Consider the following 23,248-nt stretch of genomic DNA (forward strand, 5'->3'; position numbering starts at 1 on the left):
TAAAAAATAAAAAATTATTAATAAAAATGCCATAAAACTATTCCTTATTTTGTAGACACTATAACTTTTGCGCAAACCAATCAATAAACGCTTATTGCAATTTTTTTTACCAAAAATATGTAGAAGAATACGTATCGGCTTAAACTGAGGAAAAAATGTTTTTTTATATATTTTTGGGGGATATTTATTATAGCAAAAAGTAAAAAATATTGCATTTTTTTCAAAATTGTCGCTCTATTTTTGTTTATAGCGCAAAAAATAAAAACCCTAGAGGTGATCAAATACCACCAAAAGAAAGCTCTATTGGTGGGAAAAAAAGAACGCCAATTTTGTTTGTGAGGCATGTCGCCACGACCGGGCAATTGTCAGTTAAAGCAACGCAGTGCCGAATCGCAAAAAGGGGCCTGGTGCTTTAGCTGCAAAATGGTCCTGGGCTTAATTTTATATACTGTATACCGCAAAAACAATAAAACAATCTATAATAACAATAAAACAATATATTTTAATTTTCAATCCATTTAAGTGGCAATTTTTGGCTTTGTTATGGTTTTGTATGTATATTGCACAAAGAGAGTTAACTATATCAATTAACTGACCACAGGCATCTCCAAGAATACCACAACAATAAATTCCTCTGTAGCAATCCTGAGCTGAGCACTGCTTCACTCATAAAGTAGATTATCACTACACAAGCCAAATCTGAGTGCCAGGAAAACAGTAGCAGAGCTCTGACATCAGAGGCACCATTTATGTCACATCATTTTCGAATTAAGTAGCTATTGCAAAACAATGAACAGGTAAACGGCCAAATGCCTGGCAATGAAATTGATAAGTGTGATGTAAAGCGAATGAAAAACCAAAGTGAAGACAACAGCCAGCCTTTCTTCCTTCCTTGGTTGCTTTCTATATATCTGTCTTATGCATGCTGTGCCTTAAAAAATGATTACTAATTCATTGCCAGAAGACTAGCACTCTTCATTTTCATTGCAGGGACTCAAGAACAACATACTCAGAGGCACTGGAAACTTTTAGTTGCATGTGTAGTCAGATGAAGAAAAGCTTCAAACAAGCTCAATAGCTCTAGCGGAAGCCACACAGCAAGGCTTCCCTTGATGGGCACCAAACAGTAGCACAAACCACAGAAATATAGAAAGGAGCACCAGATCAGATAAGAGTCCCAGGCCATGTTAACCACTTCAACACCGGGCACTTAAACACCTTCCTGCCCAGACCAATTTTGAGCTTTCAGCGCTGTCGCACTTTGAATGACAATTGCGCGGTCATGCTACACTGTACCCAAATGATTTAAATTTTTATCATTTTTTTCCCACAAATAGAGCTTTCTTTTGGTGGTATTTGATCACCTCTACGGTTTTTATTTTTTGCGCTACAAATAAAAAAATACAGAAAATTTTGAAAAAAAATATGTTTTTTTTTGTTTCAGTTTCAAAACTTTGTAAATAAGTACGTTTTCTCCTTCACTGATGGGCAGTGATGGGGCTACACTGATGGGCACTGATAAGGGGGCACTGATGGGCACCAATGATGTGGCACCAATGAAGTGGCACTGATGAGGTGGCATTGATGGACACTGATATGTGGGACTGATAGGTGGCACTGATGGGCACTGATAGGCGGCACAGATGGCTGGCACTGATGGGCGACACGGATGGGCACTGATAGGTGGCACAAATTGTCACTGATAGCTGGCACGGATTGGCATGGATGGGCGGCACAGATGGGCATGGATAGGCGGCACAGATGGGCATGGATAGGCGGCACAGATGGGCATGGGTGGGCACTGATAGGCGGCACAGGTGGGCACTCATAGGCGGCACAGGTGGGCACTCATAGGCGGCATTGTATTATGTTATACTGTACTAATGGATGCCAATCAGTGCCAAACAATAATGCATGCCAATCAGTGATGCCCATTGTGGGCACTGATTGGCATCCATTATGGGCATTGATTGGCATCCATTGTGGCACTGACTGGCATCCCTGGTGGTCTAGGGAGGATTACCTTTTGCTGGGCATCCCTGGTGGTCTGGTGGCGTCCCTGGTGGTCCAGTGTGGGCATCCTCGGGGGGGGCTGTGCTGATAATCGATCAGCACAGACCCCCCCTGTCAGAGGAGCAGCCGATCGGCTCTTCTCTACTCACGTCTGACAGACACGAGTGAGGAAAAGCCGATCACTGGCTCTTCCTATTTACACTGTGATCAGCCGTGATTGGACACAGCTGATCACGTGGTAAAGAGTCTTCGTCGGAGACTCTTTACCGAGATCGTAGTTGCCGGGTGTCAGACTGACACCCCGCAACAACGATCGCCGCGATGCGCGCCCCCGTGGGCACGCAGCGGCTCATAATCCTGATCACGTCATATGACGTCCGATCAGGATTATGCAACCACTTTGCCACCATCAATTGCCTATAGGGCGGGCGGCAAGTGGTTAATTGGTGGTAAAAAGTCATAAAAACAGCCAATGCGTTTTGGGGGCAACACCACTCCCTCATCAGGGCTCCACAGAGGATAAATCTTGGATGGACTCAGAGAAAACAGTGACTGCACAGATCTTTATTAGAATCTGTATTGAGCTCTTCATATGAATTAATAACTTGACAGCAGTTGCTGAGCAGCAATGAATGGAGTTTTCATTGCAAGATTTTTCTTTTGGATCTACAGCTTTAGGTACAGAATAAAAGAAGCCTATTGCTATTGTTACATTGGCATTAGGCATTAGGTTAAGCCTGGTACACACTAATAGTTTTTCTTTATCATTCATCATGGTACACAGAGCTTTAAGTAATTACTTAATGGGTTATAGGCCACCTTCAGGTGATGGACACTGGTATACCCAATCCAGGAAATTCACTCCCTATATAACCCCTCCTCCTTCCAGGAGAACATCAGTTTTTTTTGCCAGTGTCTAAGGTGTTGGTCACGAGTGAAGATGTGCTCTGAGGAGCTCCAGGAGGGATCCATGCTGGATTTAAATAGCTTCCATAGACCAGATACATCCCAAGTGCCACTGAGTGGATAGTACCTGGGCCTCGTATCCGAAGCACAAGGTTTTGCCTGTAAAGCCTCTCTTTGTAGGGCTGGACCCCGGGCCTCAAGGCTTTGGTCATGCTACATTACCTAAAGCTTTCCTGGTGGGGTGCTTTTTACAGGTCCAAGCGAGTGAAACCCCCAATATTAAGGGACCCGGTCCTTAAAGATTTGCTAAACGCAGCCCACCGTGATGGGTGAAGGCTGGATTGTCTGTTAATTCAGCAAATCCTGCGGTGGGGATAAGGTAAAGGAAGAAACTTTGGAACTAAAAAGTCCACCTATGCTTTACGCTTGAGTCTATGCACATACCTTAATCTGTTGTCTTCACTGTAAAGCTCAGTCTCTGTGTGGCTGCAGCAACTTGTGCAGGAGGATTTTTCTCAGGTAAAGAAATCTGTAAAATGCTTTCTTTCTCCCCCGTGAAGGGACCAGAGGGTTAAGGGAACATCAGCACTGTACCCCCCTTACATTACCCCCCCCCCCTCCGTCATGGGGGGTGCGGAGGTCCTGAGGTTCTTGCTCAGACTGTTACTGTTATTGTATTTTTTTCCTTGCCTACCGCTGACAGGGCTCTGCCTTCCCCCCCCCCCCCCCCCCCCCACCTCGTGTTGGGTTTGTAGACCCAAAAGCCGCTGCGCATGTGGAACATCTTCAAAAATAAAACAGGGGGGCGGGTTTATGGAGGGGGTGGAGCCTAGGCACAGCGCCATGCAATGTCCACGAGGACGTACGACAGGGTGATGAGGAGGAGTCTATGCCCGTAAGTGGATGAAAATACCTGTCTTAGACAGGTATCTGCACCTCCCTCCCCCCTGAAAGGTGTCAAATGTGACATTGCAGGGGGAGAAGGTTCAGAGAAGTGGACGTACAATTTTTGTGTGAACCTCCGCTTTAAGTGCAATTTAATAGTGCCTTTGTTTTTGAGCTTAAGACTGTGCCTGCCAAAAACAACACCACAAAGACCAAAAAGGTACCAAAGGTTTCACCCCCAGATGCTAGGATCTCGAGTCGCATCTCCACGCTGTCATCCTCGTCTGAATTACCAATTATGGCAAGCCAGAGTTAGCCATTGGAACAAATTGATGGTGCAACTGCTTCTCACATCTCAGTCCCTGTATACATGACTGAAGATGTCCTTTCCTCCCCCCTGCAGGGTCTGGAAGGAAGATTAGCGGCTTTAATTGCATCCTCCATTCAAATGGATAGGAAGCGTGCTAGATCCCCCTCTCCCACTTCAGACCCTTTGCAAGGTGAACAGTGGGCACAGGATGAGGTGTTATCCTCAGGCGATCAGGAAAAAAACAAACCGATGATTACAATGGTAGATGAACCTTTTTCAGCCTCACAATCTGAGAAATTGCTGATACAATCTCTTACGGAGATGGTTCGTTCTACTTTCATGATACCCCTAACGGAGCCTGCAGTCGCTTCAACAGGCGTCTCTCAATCCCTATGGACCAATTTAGACAGGCCCTTAAAGAGGTTACTGCACAACAAGCTCGGGAATTGGCTGAACTAACAAAACCATTATGTCTTGCCATAGATTCCATTAAAGATTCTATTCACCAGACATCCCGCATTACACTTATGCTAGCACATATGCGTGGAATCTTGTGGTTAAAAAATTGGTCAACCAAAGCACAATGTAAAAATCTCATAACTGGGTTCCCTTTTCATGGGGAGCGGCTATTTGGGGAAGATTTGGACAAATATATCCAAACAATTTCTAATGGGAAAAGTACTCTTTAGCCAGTCAAAGGAAAGTATAAATGCCCTTCATTTAAACTGACTCTTTCCCCTGCGCCAGGGGTTTCCACCTCTAGGTAGTGACGACAACTAGTGGCAACCACCACCGTCAAACTCTAGAGTAGGGGTCTCAAACTGGTGACCCTCCAGCTGTTGCGAAACTGTAAGTCCCATGAGGCATTGCAAGGCTGACAGTTACAAGCATGACTCCCACAGGCAGAGGCATGATGGGACTTTTAGTTTCGCAACAGCTGGAGGGCCACTAGTTTGAGACCCCTGCTCTAGAGGAAAACCTCAGGGTCAGGCCCAGGCTCAAAAGAAGTCCTGGGGCTGGAAACCTGCAAAGCAGAATCCTAAAGCCTCATCATGAAGAGGCAACCCCCCTCACCAAGGTCTGGCAAGAGGAAATTCAGGACAGATGCGTTCTCTCCACGGTAATGCTGGGGTACAAGCTGGAATTTCTGGACTTTCCACATTCTCGTTTCCTGAGGTCAAGCGTTCCCAATGATCCAGAGAAAAGACAATCTCTGTTTCAGAAACTAGACCGATTAATATCTCAAGGGATGATCATACAGATCCCCACAAAAGAACAAGGTTTGGGGTTTTATTTAAATCTTTTTACAGTACCAAAACCAAATGGAGATGTCAGACCCATTCTAGATCTAAAAAAATCGAAATCAGTTCCTGAAGATCCGCTTCTTTTGCATGGAGACAATCAGGTCAGTAGTTTTTATCCTTCTAGGAAAACTTCTTGCATTTATCCACAGTAGAGATGCATATCTGCATGTTCCTATATTTCCCGCTCACCAAAAGTTTCTTCGAGTTAGAACAGCAGCATTTCCAGTTTGTATCCCTGCCTTCGGGCTAGCTACAGCACCCCGGGTGTTCACAAAAGTGCTGGCCCCACCTCTAGCCAGGTTAAGGGCACAGGGTATAACAGTCTTGGCGTACCTAGACGATCTATTGCTAATAGACCAGTCGGTGGCTCATTTGGAGCAAAGTGTACGCATTACAACCAGTTACCTGGGGAGTTTGGGTTGGATTCTCAACCTAGAGAAATCTTCCTTAATACCACTAAAAAGGCTGGAGTACTTGGTCTGATCATAGACACAGCCCAGGAAAATGTGTTCTTGCCTCAGGCAAAGATCAACTCCATAAGAGAGGTGGTGCGGATGGTAAGGTCAAAAGGCGATCCCTTTATTCACCTTGGCATGAGGTTGTTAGGAACCATGGTAGCTTCATTCAAAGCAGTTCCCTGTGCCCAGTTCCATTCAAGACTGTTGCAAAACAGTATCCTGTCTACTTGGAACAAAACAATTCAAGCTTTAGACTTGGCAATGCGGCTGTCCCCAAGAGTGTCCCAAAGCCTTACTTGGTGGTTACTAACCCAGAATCTGCTGAAAGGAAAATCCTTTAGACCAGTTATCTGGAAAGTGGTAACAACAGATGCCAGCCTTTGAGGCTGGGGAGCAGTACTAGAAAAGACAACTGTCCAGGGACAGTGGTCAAGAGTCGAAAGAACCTTGCCCATAAATATCCTAGAGATTCATGCAGTGCGTCTGGTTCTGAAGGCCTGGACTTTCAGGTTATGGGTTCTTCCTGTCAGGATCCAATCCGACAATGCTACAGCTATGGCCTATATCAATCACCAAGGGGGCACAAAGAGTCTCAGCGCAGAGAGAGGTGAACCATATTCTAACTTGGGCAGAAAGGAATGTTCCATGCCTATCGGCAGTCTTCATTCCGGGAGTAGAGAATTGGCAGGTGGACTACTTGAGTCACCACCAGTTATTCCCAGGGGAATGGTCTCTTCACCCCGACATATTTTGGCCTGTTTGCCAAAGATGGGGGACTCTGGATGTAGATCTTCTAGCATCCAAGTTCAACATGAAGTTAGTCAACTTTGTGGCCAGAACAAGAGATCTACTCGCATGCGGAACTGATGCGTTGGTGACCCTGTGGGATAGATTCTCACTGCACTGATCTATGCATTTCCCCCTATTCAGTTGCGGCCTCAACTTCTTTGCAAGATCAAACTGGAAAGAAAGCTGATGATTCTGGTAGCGCGAGCATGGCCCAGAAGGTCATAGTATGCAGAAATTGTAAAGATGGCAGTGGAGGGTCCATGGCCCCGCCCACTACGGCCAGGCCTACTCTCACAGGGGCCGATATTCCATCCTACCTTACAATCTCTAAATTTAATGGCTTGGCTATTGAAACCCACGTTCTGAAGAAATGTGGGATTTCCGGGTCAGTTATCTCTCCCCTTTTTAATGCAAGGAAGCCAGCTTCCAGAACGATATATTATAGGGTCTGGAGGGCTTATGTTTCCTGGTGTGAATCCAAGGGTTGGCACCCTCGGAGATATATCAAAGGCAGAATTCTTGCCTTTCTACAATTAGGGGTAGAAATTAAATTGGCCTTGAGTACTATTAAAGGTCAAGTCTGCGCTTTATCGGTCTTATTTGAAAGACTGCTTGCTACACATTCTTTAGTCCGGGGTTTTATGCAAGTGGTGATGCGGCTTAATCTACCAGTCAAACCTCCCTTGAACCCTTGGGACTTGAACTTAGTTTTGTCTGTGTTACAAAAACAGCCATTTGAACCGATACAACATATTCCCTTTGTACTTCTGACAAGGAAGTTGGTATTTTTGGTTGTTATATCCTCAGCAAGGAGGGTTTCAGAATTGGCTGCTCTTTCTTGTAAAGAGCCATATTTGATTATTCATGAGGACAGGGTGGTGTTAAGCCCTCGTCCAGACTTTTTGCCAAAAGTGGTTTCAAGTTTTCACCTGAACCAAGATATTGTCCTGCCGTTGTTTTTTCCAAAACCATGTTCCAGGGAAGAAAAGCCTCTACATTGTCTTGATGTGGTAAGAGCAGTGAAAATATATTTAAAGACAACTGCTCAGATTCGTAAGACTGGTGTCTTATTTGTTCTGCCAGAGGGTCCTAAGAAAGGACAGGCAGCGTCGAAATCTACTGTCACTAATGGATTCGGCAAGTTATAATTCAAAGATAAAAATAAAGGAAAAAACCGCGCTCGACAACGGTGGGAAGTAAGAGAGGATAGTAATAACAGTAGCTACGGCTAAATACTAATTATATCATTAGGTTGCTGCCACCCACAAAAGAAAGAAACTCCAAAAGGTGTTTCTTCCAAGAAATAGAATAATATGATAACCAGGGTAATTGGCGCTACCTACAAGTAAAACTCCTTATATGTATGTATATCAATATATAATTCCGAATATATCATGTATTCATCTAAAAGAATATATATATAATAGAAGGAGGCATAACCCCAAACGACTACCAATCTGCGATTTAAAATTTGCAAGCTACTCGAAAGTCCCAAAAAACAACAAAGTTCCTACTAGAGATTAGTTCCTGGGATTAACAAATAATTCCAATAGGCAAAAGAAAAAGAAAACGAAAACCAAACAACAAACTAGAAACCAAAAGAATTTTTTGTATCTGTATCGCTAAGAGACAGTATTCCCTAAAATCGCATTAATGCCAAAGTGTGGTTTGAGTAGGCAAATTCCCAGTAAGAGGCGTATGTAAATGTGCTAGTGAACTTATTATCCCAAATATGCAAACTGTAAGTGTAAAACGCTAATATAGATACAAATGAAAGAATTTTTGCCTAAAGTCGCATTATCGCCAAGATGTGCAAAGAAACAAGTAGAAGGTGTATGTAAATGTGCTTAATGAGATTAAAAATCACAATGCAAAATTCAAATTATACAACCTATACACGTAATGTGCTAATATAAGCATATATATACGAAAAAACAAAAATATTGATAATATATAGAAATTATGTCAAAAATATATATCAAAAAAGTGCAGGTGAAAAAAACAAAGGACAATAAAATGTGTACAAAAAAGAAGAAAGAATATATATATAAAATATATATATATATATATATATAAAAAAGCAAAGAGTCTCTTAAATAAACAAAATAACAAAAAATACAAAATTAGTGTCCAAATTTCCAAAAAATATCCAAAAAATCTCTTCAACAGTGCAATTACAGAAAGTTCAAAAGATGTGACTAAAGTGCTTCTCGTGCAATCTCCAACGTGACTTCTGTGTTCCCCCACAAGGTCCCCCACTCACCAGAAGAATACACCCCTGCAGGGGTAATTCGCCTTGGAATCAAAGTCTACCGGTAACCAGCTCTTCATTCGCATCCAGAGAGAGTTTTTTCAGTCCCTGCTGATGTCCAGCTCCTCAATCGCAACCAAGGGGGAGATTTCCTCATAGGAAAAAAATTGTAGTCTCCATAGTGTGATTTGTATAAAAAATCAATTTATTGCCACAAAAATATAAACAAATAAAAACATAACAAATAATAAAACGGAAAAAACAATTCTCATATGTTGAGACAAGATGTGGGACCACAGTCCATTAAAAAAACCTTTCAGCCTCCATATATAAATGATAACGTTCCAGGAAAAAAGATAAAAAATCCTAGAACAGGGCTGAAAGAAAGGTAATAACCATACGCTAATGGCAATTTATCCCAGATAATACAAAGGACTATACACCAAAAAATGATAGTAATGTCCCAGGATATAACCTGTTTGTCTGGAGTCACTCCAGTGTTTGTAAGTCCCCCAGGGATAGAGCCCTTCTAGCACGAAAAAAATATAATAATCCGAACGTGGAAGCCGCCCGGTGGACACGCAGCTACGGCTTGCACTCCAACTGCGCTCCAACGAACGGAACTGACGTAATAGGCGTAACTCCGTCGAACGCGTTTCGTCATTGACGTCTTCAGCGGCGGTGTCACGCTAAAACGTCTTGCAACTTAAATAGGAAAAAAGGACCCGATCGAGCAAAATCTGATTGGCCAACGTTCGTAATTGACACCCAAACAGCCACCAATGGGCTATACCCTGTGTCTGAAGGAGTGACAACCACCGTATCCAATCCGCATATTGTTATCACCCAATTCCCAGCCAGAAGGCGAGGGGAGGATATCCAAAAAAAAGAGAAATTTCAAAACTCAATTTATAGTAAAAAAATCGATAAATTTAAAACCCATCTATTGTCCGCCTATTGGGTACACGGCACATAAGGGTGATCTATCCCAAAGGGAACTCAAAAAGACTGTATACATGATGACAATACTTATATGTTAAAAACAATAATAACATCGAAGACCCTTGTAACAAGTTATCATAAACAAAAATATGAAAATGAGTATTTATACAAATAAAAATTGGAAATAGGTCACTCCTGACTAAAATGGCTGAATGCAATAGATTTCATTAACAGAAGAAAAAGAAAAAGAAAAAGAAGAAAAAGGGTCATCATCTTTACTCTATTGCAATCCAGCTATTACCTGGTAAAAGTCTATCTATCAATCTAGTAAAAGTTTTCATCTCTCCACAGTGTTATGTAGTGGGCTGTAGGGGAACGACCAGAACTAGAAATGGTATATCATATCCAAAAAATATATAATAATAAAAATAAATATAAATATAAATTAACCCCTTCCAATTTTTATTTGTATAAATACTCATTTTCATATTTTTGTTTATGATAACTTGTTACAAGGGTCTTCGATGTTATTATTGTTTTTAACATATAAGTATTGTCATCATGTATACAGTCTTTTTGAGTTCCCTTTGGGATAGATCACCCTTATGTGCCGTGTACCCAATAGGCGGACAATAGATGGGTTTTAAATTTATCGATTTTTTTACTATAAATTGAGTTTTGAAATTTCTCTTTTTTTTTGGATATCCTCCCCTCGCCTTCTGGCTGGGAATTGGGTGATAACAATATGCGGATTGGATACGGTGGTTGTCACTCCTTCAGACACAGGGTATAGCCCATTGGTGGCTGTTTGGGTGTCAATTACGAACGTTGGCCAATCAGATTTTGCTCGATCGGGTCCTTTTTTCCTATTTAAGTTGCAAGACGTTTACGCCTATTACGTCAGTTCCGTTCGTTGGAGCGCAGTTGGAGTGCAAGCCGTAGCTGCGTGTCCACCGGGCGGCTTCCACGTTCGGATTATTATATTTTTTTCGCGCTAGAAGGGCTCTATCCCTGGGGGACTTACAAACACTGGAGTGACTCCAGACAAACAGGTTATATCCTGGGACATTACTATCATTTTTTGGTGTATAGTCCTTTGTATTATCTGGGATAAATTGCCATTAGCGTATGGTTATTACCTTTCTTTCAGCCCTGTTCTAGGATTTTTTATCTTTTTTCCTGGAATGTTATCATTTATATATGGAGGCTGAAAGGTTTTTTTAATGGACTGTGGTCCCACATCTTGTCTCAACATATGAGAATTGTTTTTTCCGTTTTATTATTTTTTATGTTTGTATTTGTTTATATTTTTGTGGCAATAAATTGATTTTTTATACAAATCACACTATGGAGACTACAATTTTTTTCCTATGAGGAAATCTCCCCCTTGGTTGCGATTGAGGAGCTGGACATCAGCAGGGACTGAAAAAACTCTCTCTGGATGCGAATGAAGAGCTGGTTACCGGTAGACTTTGATTCCAAGGCGAATTACCCCTGCAGGGGTTTATTCTTCTGGTGAGTGGGGGACCTTGTGGGGGAACACAGAAGTCACGTTGGAGATTGCACGAGAAGCACTTTAGTCACATCTTTTGAACTTTCTGTAATTGCACTGTTGAAGAGATTTTTTGGATATTTTTTGGAAATTTGGACACTAATTTTGTATTTTTTGTTATTTTGTTTATTTAAGAGACTCTTTGCTTTTTTATATATATATATATATATATATATTTTTTATATATATATTCTTTCTTCTTTTTTGTACACATTTTTTTGTCCTTTGTTTTTTTCACCTGCACTTTTTTGATATATATTTTTGACATAATTTCTATATATTATCAATATTTTTGTTTTTTCGTATATATATGCTTATATTAGCACATTACGTGTATAGGTTGTATAATTTGAATTTTGCATTGTGATTTTTAATCTCATTAAGCACATTTACATACACCTTCTACTTGTTTCTTTGCACATCTTGGCGATAATGCGACTTTAGGCAAAAATTCTTTCATTTGTATCTATATTAGCGTTTTACACTTACAGTTTGCATATTTGGGATAATAAGTTCACTAGCACATTTACATACGCCTCTTACTGGGAATTTGCCTACTCAAACCACACTTTGGCATTAATGCGATTTTAGGGAATACTGTCTCTTAGCGATACAGATACAAAAAATTCTTTTGGTTTCTAGTTTGTTGTTTGGTTTTCGTTTTCTTTTGCCTATTGGAATTATTTGTTAATCCCAGGAACTAATCTCTAGTAGGAACTTTGTTGTTTTTTGGGACTTTCGAGTAGCTTGCAAATTTTAAATCGCAGATTGGTAGTCGTTTGGGGTTATGCCTCCTTCTATTATATATATATTCTTTTAGATGAATACATGATATATTCGGAATTATATATTGATATACATACATATAAGGAGTTTTACTTGTAGGTAGCGCCAATTACCCTGGTTATCATATTATTCTATAATTCAAAGATAATTTAAGGGGTAAGATTCCTCCTTTTCAAGTTAAGGCACACTCTACCAGGGTGGTTAGTGCTTCTTGAGCAGTGCATCACCAGGCCTCCATGGCTCAGATCTGTAAGGTCGCAACTTGGTCTTCAGTGCAAACAAATTTTATCCAGTGGATGTAAGGAGGTATAAGGATATCGCATTCGGGCGCAGTGTTCTGCAGGCAGCAGTATAGGTCCTCAAGTCTGGGGGTACCCTGCGGGTTGTGTCTCCCTTCCCACAAGTAGCATTGCTATGGGAGGTCCCATTAAGTAATTACTTAAGGCTCTGTGTTCCATGATGATCCCAAAAGAGGGGAGGGACTTCTGTGTCCCATGATGTACTCCAAGAAAAGCATTTTATAGGTAAGCTGTTATAAAAACCCTATTTTTTTCAACCCAGGTTGAACAAAAAAAGATCCGACATCAGTACAGCGATCTCCCCTACTGAGCTGTTGTGTTCTGACAGGGGGGCGGCCAGAACATGCCGATCAGAGCTCTCAGCTATTGGCTAAGAACCTTGATCGGGAGCCAGTTTTGCTGGTTTTGATGGTTTTCCAGCATGCTCATTCAAAAGAAGCCAGCCAGTTAACATACACGGGCTGTTTTTTATTGAGCCAGCTGATGTCTCCGGACATTCGGCCTGTGTATACTAGTTATTAGGATAGTTGTTTAAGGGCTCTTTCACATAGACAGCCGGGGGGGGGTTTAAACTGAAGGCTGGCCACCCACCAAAACATTAACATCACTAGCATCACTGCTGGACAGGGCTATACACATACCGTGGACAATTTTGCCTCAGCCTGCAGAGTTTGACAGGCGATACCACCTGTCGGACTCGAACCAAGGTCAATAGGAGCATGCTGCAACTACAGGCCAAATGGTTCGCTTTTAGTGTCAGTGTGGTATTTTAACATGAAACCCCCCTTGGAAATGAAAGCATGAAATAGTTGACATTCAAGGAGTTTCAGGATAGCCCCCTGAAATGACAATGTCAGAAAAGTTGTAATGCAGTGCACTACAGAGAATTTTGGCGTGCTGCAATGTGTGTGTATTGCCATAGTGGGAAAATGAATGGCACTGCAACTTTTCGTATTTTTTCGTTTTAAGGTGCACCAAATATTTTCAGTTTGTGAAAAGTCTGGACTGCAGGCAGACTAATTAATAACCTGGACTCTTCTATTACAAAGCCTTGCTATTGTCATAGATGCAGTATGCAGTTTAGCACTGTCCTGCTAAAGTATGTAAGGCCTTCCCTGAAAAAGATGTCTGGGTGGGGGCATATGCTGCTCTAAAACCAGAATACATCCTTAATTATTGATAGTGCCTTTCCAGATGTTCAAGATGCCCATGACATTTGCAGGACTTCATAACCCGGCCTACCCGCCCCCCTCCAAACCCTGTCCCTCTTAACAAATGACTGGACAGATTTCGGAGTAAATGGCCAACAGGTCTAAACTTTATTAACAAGAATATAATCTTTAATAAATACCAACATTTAAATACGGTAAAACTTTCCCAGCCTTTCCAAGGGGTCATGGGTACGTAGCATCACAACATAAAATGGTCACTACCAACAACTTCAACTGTAACCTCTTGACCTCCAGATGGCAACCCCTGTCTCGGAGGCTATAACCAACTGTAGCAGTGACCTACCCATTTTAAACCCTTCCAGGTTAAACCCTCGTAACCTGGAAGTACATAAAACCACCCCCATCCCATGGATGGGTACAACAGGCCTTTTACCTGTACCTCACTTCCTCATCTAAAGCCCCCAGAACCGCCACAGCCCAAAAGGGGTAACCCCTTACCCTTTCGAGCACCTCCACACCTACAGTTGAATGCCGTCCTGAAGGCCCAGCGACCATAGATCAGTACCCACATCATTCAAGTGGACTCCGTCACTCTGCAAATACCGCCAGGTGTCAACTTCCAACTCCCTATGGCGGATAGCCAGGCCCCCATTCCTGATGAAGAACTTGCTGACTTCTTTGTTTACCTTCACCCTGGCCCTGTCAACCTTTTTATCCGATAACGCCCAACGCCAAGATAACCTACCCACCATATCCAACCAGACTATGACCATTCCCGGGTAATCCGACTTCAACCACAGGAAATCACACTTGATATCCCTGATAAGTTGTCTCATAGACCTGGCACCCATGTCATTGCCCCCAACATGAAATAACAAAACATTCAGAGGCCTGTCCAGTCTAGCAAATCTATGGACTTCTCCCAAGACCCTGTTCCAACACATGCCCAGAACCCCGATACACCGAACCTGCGCCTGCTGTCTAGGTATGCGGAGTTGTCTGCCGTTCGGCCGAATGTCCGCTCTCTTCCCACCCCAAAAAACAAAAGAATGGCCCAGTATCCATACCAGGCCAAATTCATAACCTGTAAACGACAAAACAAAAGAGGAGTGGGGGGGGTTAGAACAGCCAGCACCAATGTAAACATACCCCACCACCCCTCACCAATCCCCACAGCCCGCTCAATTACCTAACCATTGCGGGCGGACATATAATTTAAAACGATCCGAATCCCACCTCCCAATCCTACTGACTGCCACAGACCCAAACCTGCCCTGGAAGCCTAGGTAGCCGCCCCAATCCTAAAGGAATGGGAAGAAAAATTCAGCGGGTCAAAGCCTGATTACCTTACGCACTTACGGAAAATCGAAACAAACTGAAACTTGGACAGTGAAGAACCATCCAAATGAATAAAAAAGGGGCCCTCGACCCTCGGCCGCCTTCACTGGGCAAATATCGTCCTCCTCAATCCAAGCCACCTCCACAGCAACCCCCTTCCCGGCTTGGTCAGTCTTGGACCGACAGATCCAGAGGCGAACCCTGTCCCGGCCCAGCTCCACATCCCCCAGCGCCAAACCCCCTACCGCCTCTCTTGACTGGCTAACCAGTTCGCCGACCCTCAACGCCCCAAAGAAAGTGAGGGCGAATGCCGCCCGAAACAGTGTCTGTTTGTACGCTGAACTGCAGACACCGGCTATCGCCCGGCACAAGCCCTGAAGAAGGCCAAAAGAAACAGGCCGCCTCCCATCCCCACACCTGTGTGCCCTCCTGTAGCCTTTCACTGCCTGCCGCAACCAAAACTCCTTCGTATGATTCCGTTGCCCCTGCCATTTGAATAAGAAAGCCAATGCTCACAGTTTTCGGTCAATTGTGGCCGCCGATACCCCTCTATCCATAGCACCACTCAGAAAATAAAATACCACTTGAGCCATGCCCGCGTCGCCCGGGGGCCATGCCGATAGCCTCTAGGCAAGCCGACCACTCTTGCCACACCTTCGAGTAGGCCCTCCAGGTAGCCTCGCTCACAGACTGCTAAATCCACCTTGCCGTTACTCCAGCACAACGCCCCACAACCAAGTGGGGCAGTCGGTCCCGTGACGCTCCGCCTCTGGCGCCAGTCCCCGAAATCTGTCCCACTGAAAACGAGACAGAGCGTCAGCCATCATGTTCTCCACCCCAGGCAAGTGCACAGCATAAATGAAAGCATTCACCTGTAGACACCGCAGTACCAAGTGTCGTAGAAGCCTGACAACCGGCCCAGAGGCCGCCGTCAGCCGATTGACCACCTGAACCACCCCTAAGTTATCACAATTAAACCTCACCTTCATATTTCTGAATGCCTCCCCCCATATCTCCACAGCCACCACGATGGGGAACAATTCCAGCAGAACCAAGTTCTTCAGCAACCCTGCCTCGGACCATTCCACTGGCCAGGGAGCTGCACACCATTGGCCTTTAAAGACGGCCCCAAAACCCGTGGACCCCGCCGCATCGGTAAACAACTCAAGATCCCCATTGCTGATTGGACCGGACATCCAAAGCGCACGGCCATTGAACGACTCCAAGAACCCCTGCCAAACCTTCAGGTCCTCCCTATGGTCCCGTGTAAGGGTCACGTAATGAGTGGGAGCCCGGATGCCTGCGGTAGCGGCTGCCAGCCGGTGGCAAAATACCCGTCCCATTGGCATAATCCGACATGCGAAATTTAGTTTTCCAAGGAGCGACTGCAACTGCCGTAGTTGCAGCTTCCGGATCCCAATGGTCCCACGAATTTCCTCCTGAAGCCGCTCCAGCTTGTCCACCGGCAACCTACACTCCATCTTCACCGAATCGATCACAATTCCTAAGAACACAATGCAGTCCGTGGGTCCCTCCGTTTTTTCCGGAGCCAACGCAACCCCAAAGCGCTCCGCCAAGTGTTGTAGCGTCCCCAAAAGAACTGCGCAGACATTGGTGCCTACCGGGCCAACACATAAGAAGTCGTCCAAATAGTGGATGACCGAATTGATGCCCGACACCTCCCGAACTGCCTATTCCAAGAAGGAGCTAAACTGTTCGAAAAAGGCGCACAAAATCGAACACCCCATCGGCAGGCACCGATCCACGTAAACCCCCCCTTCCCAAAGACAGTCTAACAGTCGAAAGCTGTCCGGGTGCACTGGCAGAAGCCGAAAAGCCGATTTGATGTCCGATTTAGCCATCATAGTCCCTTGGCCATACCGCCGAACCCACGAAATGGCCGCATCAAAAGAAGTGTACGACACCGCACACTCCTCCGGGGCGATGGCATCATTGACGGAAGCCCCTTTCGGGAAGGACAGGTGGTGAATTAACTGAAACTTATTGGGCTCCTTCTTCGGCCCCACCCCCAGCGGTGATACCACCATATCTGGAAGGGACGCTGTCTTAAAAGGGCTGGCCATGTGTCCCAACGCAACTTCCTTTCCCAATTTTTCGCTGACTACCGCCGAGTGCAGCAACGCAGACTTCAAATTGTTAGCCAATGGCAGGATGGCCGTAAGAGAACAAGGGATCTTGAAACCGTACGTAAAACCGTCCTCCAGCAGGCACGCCCTAACCTGATCTGGATAGAAAAAGATAAGAAAAGGTAGCATCCTTGCCACCCGCACCGGAGTCGTCCCTCTTGTTCGCAAGATCTCCGGGACGTCCCTTTCCTTTTCGGAAACATTTTGCCAGAGAGTGGGATCCCCCGGAGCCAGAACACGTGTGCTTGAATCGGCAGTTGGCCCCAAACTTGCAGGAGCCCTCATTAAACTGCCAGCAGAAACCCCAACATTTTTCGGTCGGTTGCCCTGAGGTTGATTAACCTCCGACCCCCGGCTGAAAAAACTGGTTAGGCGCCCACGCCGCTGTCATCAACTTCATCCAAAGGCTAATGTCCTTATGGTCCCAGCGAAGTGACGGTCGGACTGCCATCCTCTGCCTGAATTGCTCGTCATACCGAAGCCATGCTGTTCCACCGTAAGTCCTATGCACCTCACTGATGGCTTCCAAGTACACGAATAGGACGGAACAGTGTTCCGGGGGCCTTTTCCCCAACCACGCTGGCCAAAATGGCGAATGCCTGCAGCCAGTTAGCAAAGGTACGAGGGATCAACCGATACCTACGCTTCGCCTCGTCCTCCTTCTTCCTCTCCTCGGGCTTCAACCTGTCCAGGTTGAACTTTTCCAGCGGCAGCAGGGTGAAGATCTCGATATACTCACCTTTCCAAATCTTCTCCTTCACCTCTGGCTTCAGATGAGCTCCCAACGGTCCCTCATAGCAGACGTAGACCTCGCTTTTTGCCGCGTCCGCCAGCCGCACCGCATTCGCACTCTTCTCCGGCGCCTTAGCCGCCTCCCCGACAGCACTCAAGCTGGCCGGCTGCTCGGCAGGTGCCCCCGAAGCGCCCACTGGCGCCTGCACCCCGGTTACAATCACGCCAGTGGCCGATTCAGCCGCCGGGCGCCACGCCTGTGCCGGACCACTCGCCACCCCTTGTTCGAACTTCCTAACCAGCTCCTTGAGCCCCAGCAGCAGACCCCCCAGGCCACTCTGCCCCACCTGCGTGTCCTTCTCCCCCGACGCCGGCAGGTCCACCTCTGCCCCCCTGGCCCTGTCCCCCCCACGAGAACTACCCTGTGCAAGCAAGTCACATTACAAGGATGTAATAGAAACAGAAGATTCGCACTCACCGGGCTCCCCAGGACCGGGCCTCACAGCCGCCGACATGGGACCCAACGGAGACGACCGACGACGATCTTCATCTCCATCTGACTCCGACAGTTCGCCTTCGGACCTCCCGTCTGCGACCACCTGTTGCTGGCGTGGGGTGTGAATCCCGGACGAGCCTGCTCCTTCATCCTGGGGTCTGGTGCACTGTGAAAGAGAGTCCCTGTTCCTCTGCCCGACAGTCCCGCCCTCACGCCTTGGCGACATTGTCCTGCGTCTCCGGTCCATCCGACTCCCGCTGTTCAACGACTCTGCGACCACCCCGCTGGCCCTCCGGCCGCTCCTCCGCCCAAAGTCATTCTGTCGAGGACTGGGGGCCGTTCCTATTGCCTGGTCCCCCACCTATTGACCCGCCTGACTACGCCGTCCAGGCCGACTGACGTCTGCACCTCCTCTTGCACCTGATGGCCGCCCAACACCCTGGCCACCCCTCCGCTGTCCGCCGACTGGGCTGGGACTGGGGGGCGCGCCTGACGCCCGCCCCCCACCCGCTGAGTCTCCTGCCCCCCGTTGTCCGGATGGACCTGCAGCCCCTGTCCCTCCGGCATCCGTGCTGTGCCCCAAACATCTGTGCCGAGCTGGTGGGGGGAAAACCTGTGACATGCTAGCCTCCTCCACTGCAGTGTTCAGGCCCCTCCTCCTCGCTCCCCTCGTGGCATACCTGCCGCTCCTGACCCCCGATGGGGTGGAGGCTGGGGTGTCCTGCAGCTGGGGGTGAGCCACCGCTCCGATCCCCTCCGATCCATCCCTGCAGAAGCTCCACGAGGGCCCCCCGGACCGACATCCGGGCTGTACCGCTCGGGCGGCTGGGAACGCCACGCCCGAGGTGTCATCTCTGCTCCCCCACCGGCCGTCGCACCTCCATCCGCCGCCATGGCCGCTATTTGTTGTTGTAACCATGCGGCGCCCTGCGTATCTAGTGCCGAGTGCGACTGCGCCAGAAAATACGCCGCCACCGCCGCCATCTTGGATTCTTAATGCACAGAGCGGGAGGGTGCGTCTGATTGCTTCCTCCTCCGCTCTCCAACTGCTAGCATTGTCCCTCCTAGCACGTAATAGACGCCGTGGCTCCGCCCCTGACTCCGCCCACCCCCTAACCATTAAAGCGGCCATACACCCCCCTTAAAACGGCGACTGTGCAGTCCAGCACATGTCATGCCATCCCTATGCCTACCTCCCCCTTGTGGATGCTAGCTGCGGGACTCACTTTCCATACATTCTAGTGCATTCCCATACCATCAGAGATGCAGGATTTTGAACTGAGGGCCAATAACCAGCCAGAACATCCCCCTCCTCTTTAGTCTGGAAGATGTGGTGCCCATGTTTTCCATAAAGAATGTCATTTTGATTTGCCTGAATACAGAACACTTTGCAACTTTGCAACAGACCATTTAAATGAGCTCTGGCCCAGAGAAGACAGCAGTGTTTCCTGAGCATAGTCAGATATAGCTTCTTCTTTGCATGATAGAGCTTTACCTTGCATTTTATATAGCATGGTGAACTGAGTTCACAGGTAGTGATTTTTACAATTATCCCTGAACCCATGCCTGCTTTTAATCTGGTGCCGCCCGAGTGCCTGAAGATCACCAGCATCAAACATTGCATTTTGGCTTTGTCCCTTGCACACAGAGATTTCTCCAGATTCTTTTTGATTATATTATGTACTGTAGATGATAATATATTTAACGTCTTTGCAGTGAAAAGATTAGTGGTTAAGTGTTGAGGTTGAAGTTAATAGCTAACAGTTTTTTGTTTGTTTTTTTGATATTTGAGATCTTCAGATTCAGAGCTTCAACTCTTTTGGGAAGACTGTTTACAAGATTTAGGAGTGTGTCTATGGCAGGGTTATGCAATTAGCGGACCTCCAGCTGTTGCAAAACTATAAGTCCCATCATGCCTCTGCCTCTTGTACTTGTGGCTGTCAGAGACTTGCTATGCCTCATTGGATTTGTAGTTCTGCAACAGCTGGAGGTCCACTAATTGCATAGCCCTGGTCTATAGGTATGTTTGACCATTCTTCCAGAAGCACATTTGTGAGGTCGGGCACTGATGTGGATGAGAAGGCTTGGCTCACAGCCTGGGCTTTAATTCATCCCAAAGGTTGAGGTCAGGACTCTGTGCAGGCCAGTCAAGTTTTTCCACCCCAAACTCGCTCATTCATGTCTTTTTGGATGTTGCTTTGTGCACTTGTCCAAACAAATCATTTGGTGTAGGGGGGATTATGGTGTGGGGTTATTTTTCAGGGGTTGGGGTTGGCCCCTTAGTGCCAGTGAAGGGAACTCTTAAGGCATCAGCATGCCAAGATATTTTGGACAATTCCATGCTCCCAACTTTGTGGGAACAGATTAGGGATGGCTCTTTCCTGTTCCAACATGAATGTGCTGAAGTTGAGCTGAAGTCAGAAGCTGATTGGCTACCACGTACAGCTGCACTAGATCTTGCACTCTCCAGTTTTAGCAAATCAACCCCCATGGCTCCATTTATATCCATGTTGGGGCAACATGCATTATACCACAAAGCGTGGCCTTAGATGTGATGCTGAGTTGCAGTGCCATTAATTTTCCCACTATGGTAATATACACACATTGCAGCACGCCAAAATGCTCTGTAGTGCACTGCATTACAACTTTTCTGACATGTCCATTTCTGGATATTTTGGTGTACTCACGGCTCATTATTTTCAGTGGGCTGTCTTAACACACGTTAAGCAATTGCAAAAATGTAAATAGGCCCTAATTGCCTATCTGATTCTAATCTTGTCTCTAATTACTACACAAGAACTAAATCTGTTATCATTTTCTTTAGATTGATTTTGTCATTATAAACAAATGGTATGCTGGCACAGAAAGTACTTGAAAAATAGATTATAGCTGTGTGCCAAAAAATGTTTCTATGGGAAATGGCACCGCTCCAAGAAGTATGAGATTTTAAACATCAATATACTGTGCGCTTATAACTTGTATGCACATGAAGAATTCCAAACCTTTTTGGATTTCCCACCAAGCCGGATCATCACTTTTCATGCAAATACTAATTTAAGCACACTCCATAAAGGAAATATATATATCACCACTAGGGATGGGCGAACGGTCGGCCCGAGCATGAGTTCGGGCTGAACATTGGTTGTTCGCACGTTTGCCGAACAACCGAATTATCAGGATGTTCAACCGTTTGTTCGACCCGCCGAACGACCACAATGAACTGTGCTGCCGCACAGTGCATTGAAAGCCCTGATTGGCTGAAGCAGTAAAAGCTTTGCCCAATTTAAGGCACAGAACTCTGTCAGAGCCATGATTGGACACTATCATGATGACTTTATCCAATCATGGCTCATTGCTGTTAGTCCCGCCCCACACTATAAAAGTATTCTTTCAATAGTGGCCATTTTCAGTGTGATATAGGCGTGGAGATCTAGGGATAGTTCAGTGTGAGTGTAGTTCAGTGTGCGTGTAGTGTGACCATTCATCTTTACATTAGTGTGAATGCAGGGATAGTCCAGTCAGTGTGAGTGTAGTGACCACCATTCATCTTTACATTAGTGTAAATCTAGGGATAGTTCGGTCAGTGTGAGTGCAGTGCGACCACCATTTTTCTTTACATTAGTGTGAATGTAGTAATAGTTCAGTCAGTGTGAGTGTAGTGACCATTTAACACAGCAAGTTTAAAGCCGTATATTTCAGTGCGTTACCTTCCGTTTAACACACACGCCTAATGCAGTACATTTCCATGTGTTACTGCAAGTTTAACGCCATATATTTCAGTGCTTTATCTTCTGTTTAACGCAGTATATTTCTGTGTGTTACTGCACGTTTGATGCAGTATATTGTAGTGCATCAGTGCAGTTTTACTGCAGTAAATTATAGTGTAGTATTATTAGTGGAGTGTGTCTGTGTAGTGAGTACCGAAGTTAAAGTGCACCAAACACCACTTTCCATTGATTAAAGTGCATCCATGTAATGATGCGAGATTTGTCAGCTCTACCCCCTCCTCCTCCTCCATGCCACCCTCTGCTGAATTGTCTTATGAACCACAAGTACCCCCTAAGCGTTCAAGGGGCTATTTAATGAGACAAAAAGGTGCCATGCAGTTCTTCAGCTGGTGTGTCTAGGGGACAGGAACCATACCGGAGCAGAGATTCTTGCAGCTTTGCAGGGACAGGCCCAGAGGTGGTTCATGCCATGCCAGCTGGAGTCAGGAATGGCAGTGTATGATAATGGCACAAACCTCCTGTCCACCCTTAGGCAGGGAAAGTTGCTATAGAGGCAGTCCAACTACAGCAAAAAATCAACCCAATAGGCACAGAGCATAGTACCTCATAAAATGGATGATATTTACATATTCTCACTTCCATACAAATAAAAAAGAAAGTATTGATTCCCAATTTAATAACTTGTGAGAGTAGATATGCTAATGTCTCAATCAGGCCCTAACATCCATATAGCATGTGTATCCAGCTCTGTTGATATCGTAGATACAACCCAACATTTAGAACTCTTATGCCCCATACACACGGTCGGACATTCCGAAGACAAAATCCGGATTTTGGCCCAAACTTGTCTTGCATACACACAGTTGCACAAAGTTGTCGGAAAATCTGATCGTTCAGAATGCAGTGACATACACCACATACGACGGGACTATAAAGAGGGCAGTAGCCAATATCTTTTGTCTCGTAATTTATTCTGAGCATGCTTGGCACTTTGTATGTCGGAATTGTCTACACACGATTGGAATTTAATCAATCGGATTTTGTTGGAAAATTTTAGATCCTGCTCTCAAACTTTGTGTGTCGGAAATTTCCGACGGAAAAAGTCAGATGGAGCCCACACATGATCGGATTTTCCGACAA

The sequence above is a fragment of the Lithobates pipiens genome, unplaced genomic scaffold, assembly GCF_037356315.1.
Source record: "Lithobates pipiens isolate NorthernLeopardFrog02 unplaced genomic scaffold, aLitPip1_a1.2 Scaffold_10, whole genome shotgun sequence".
NCBI classification, from domain to species: Eukaryota; Metazoa; Chordata; class Amphibia; order Anura; family Ranidae; genus Lithobates; species Lithobates pipiens.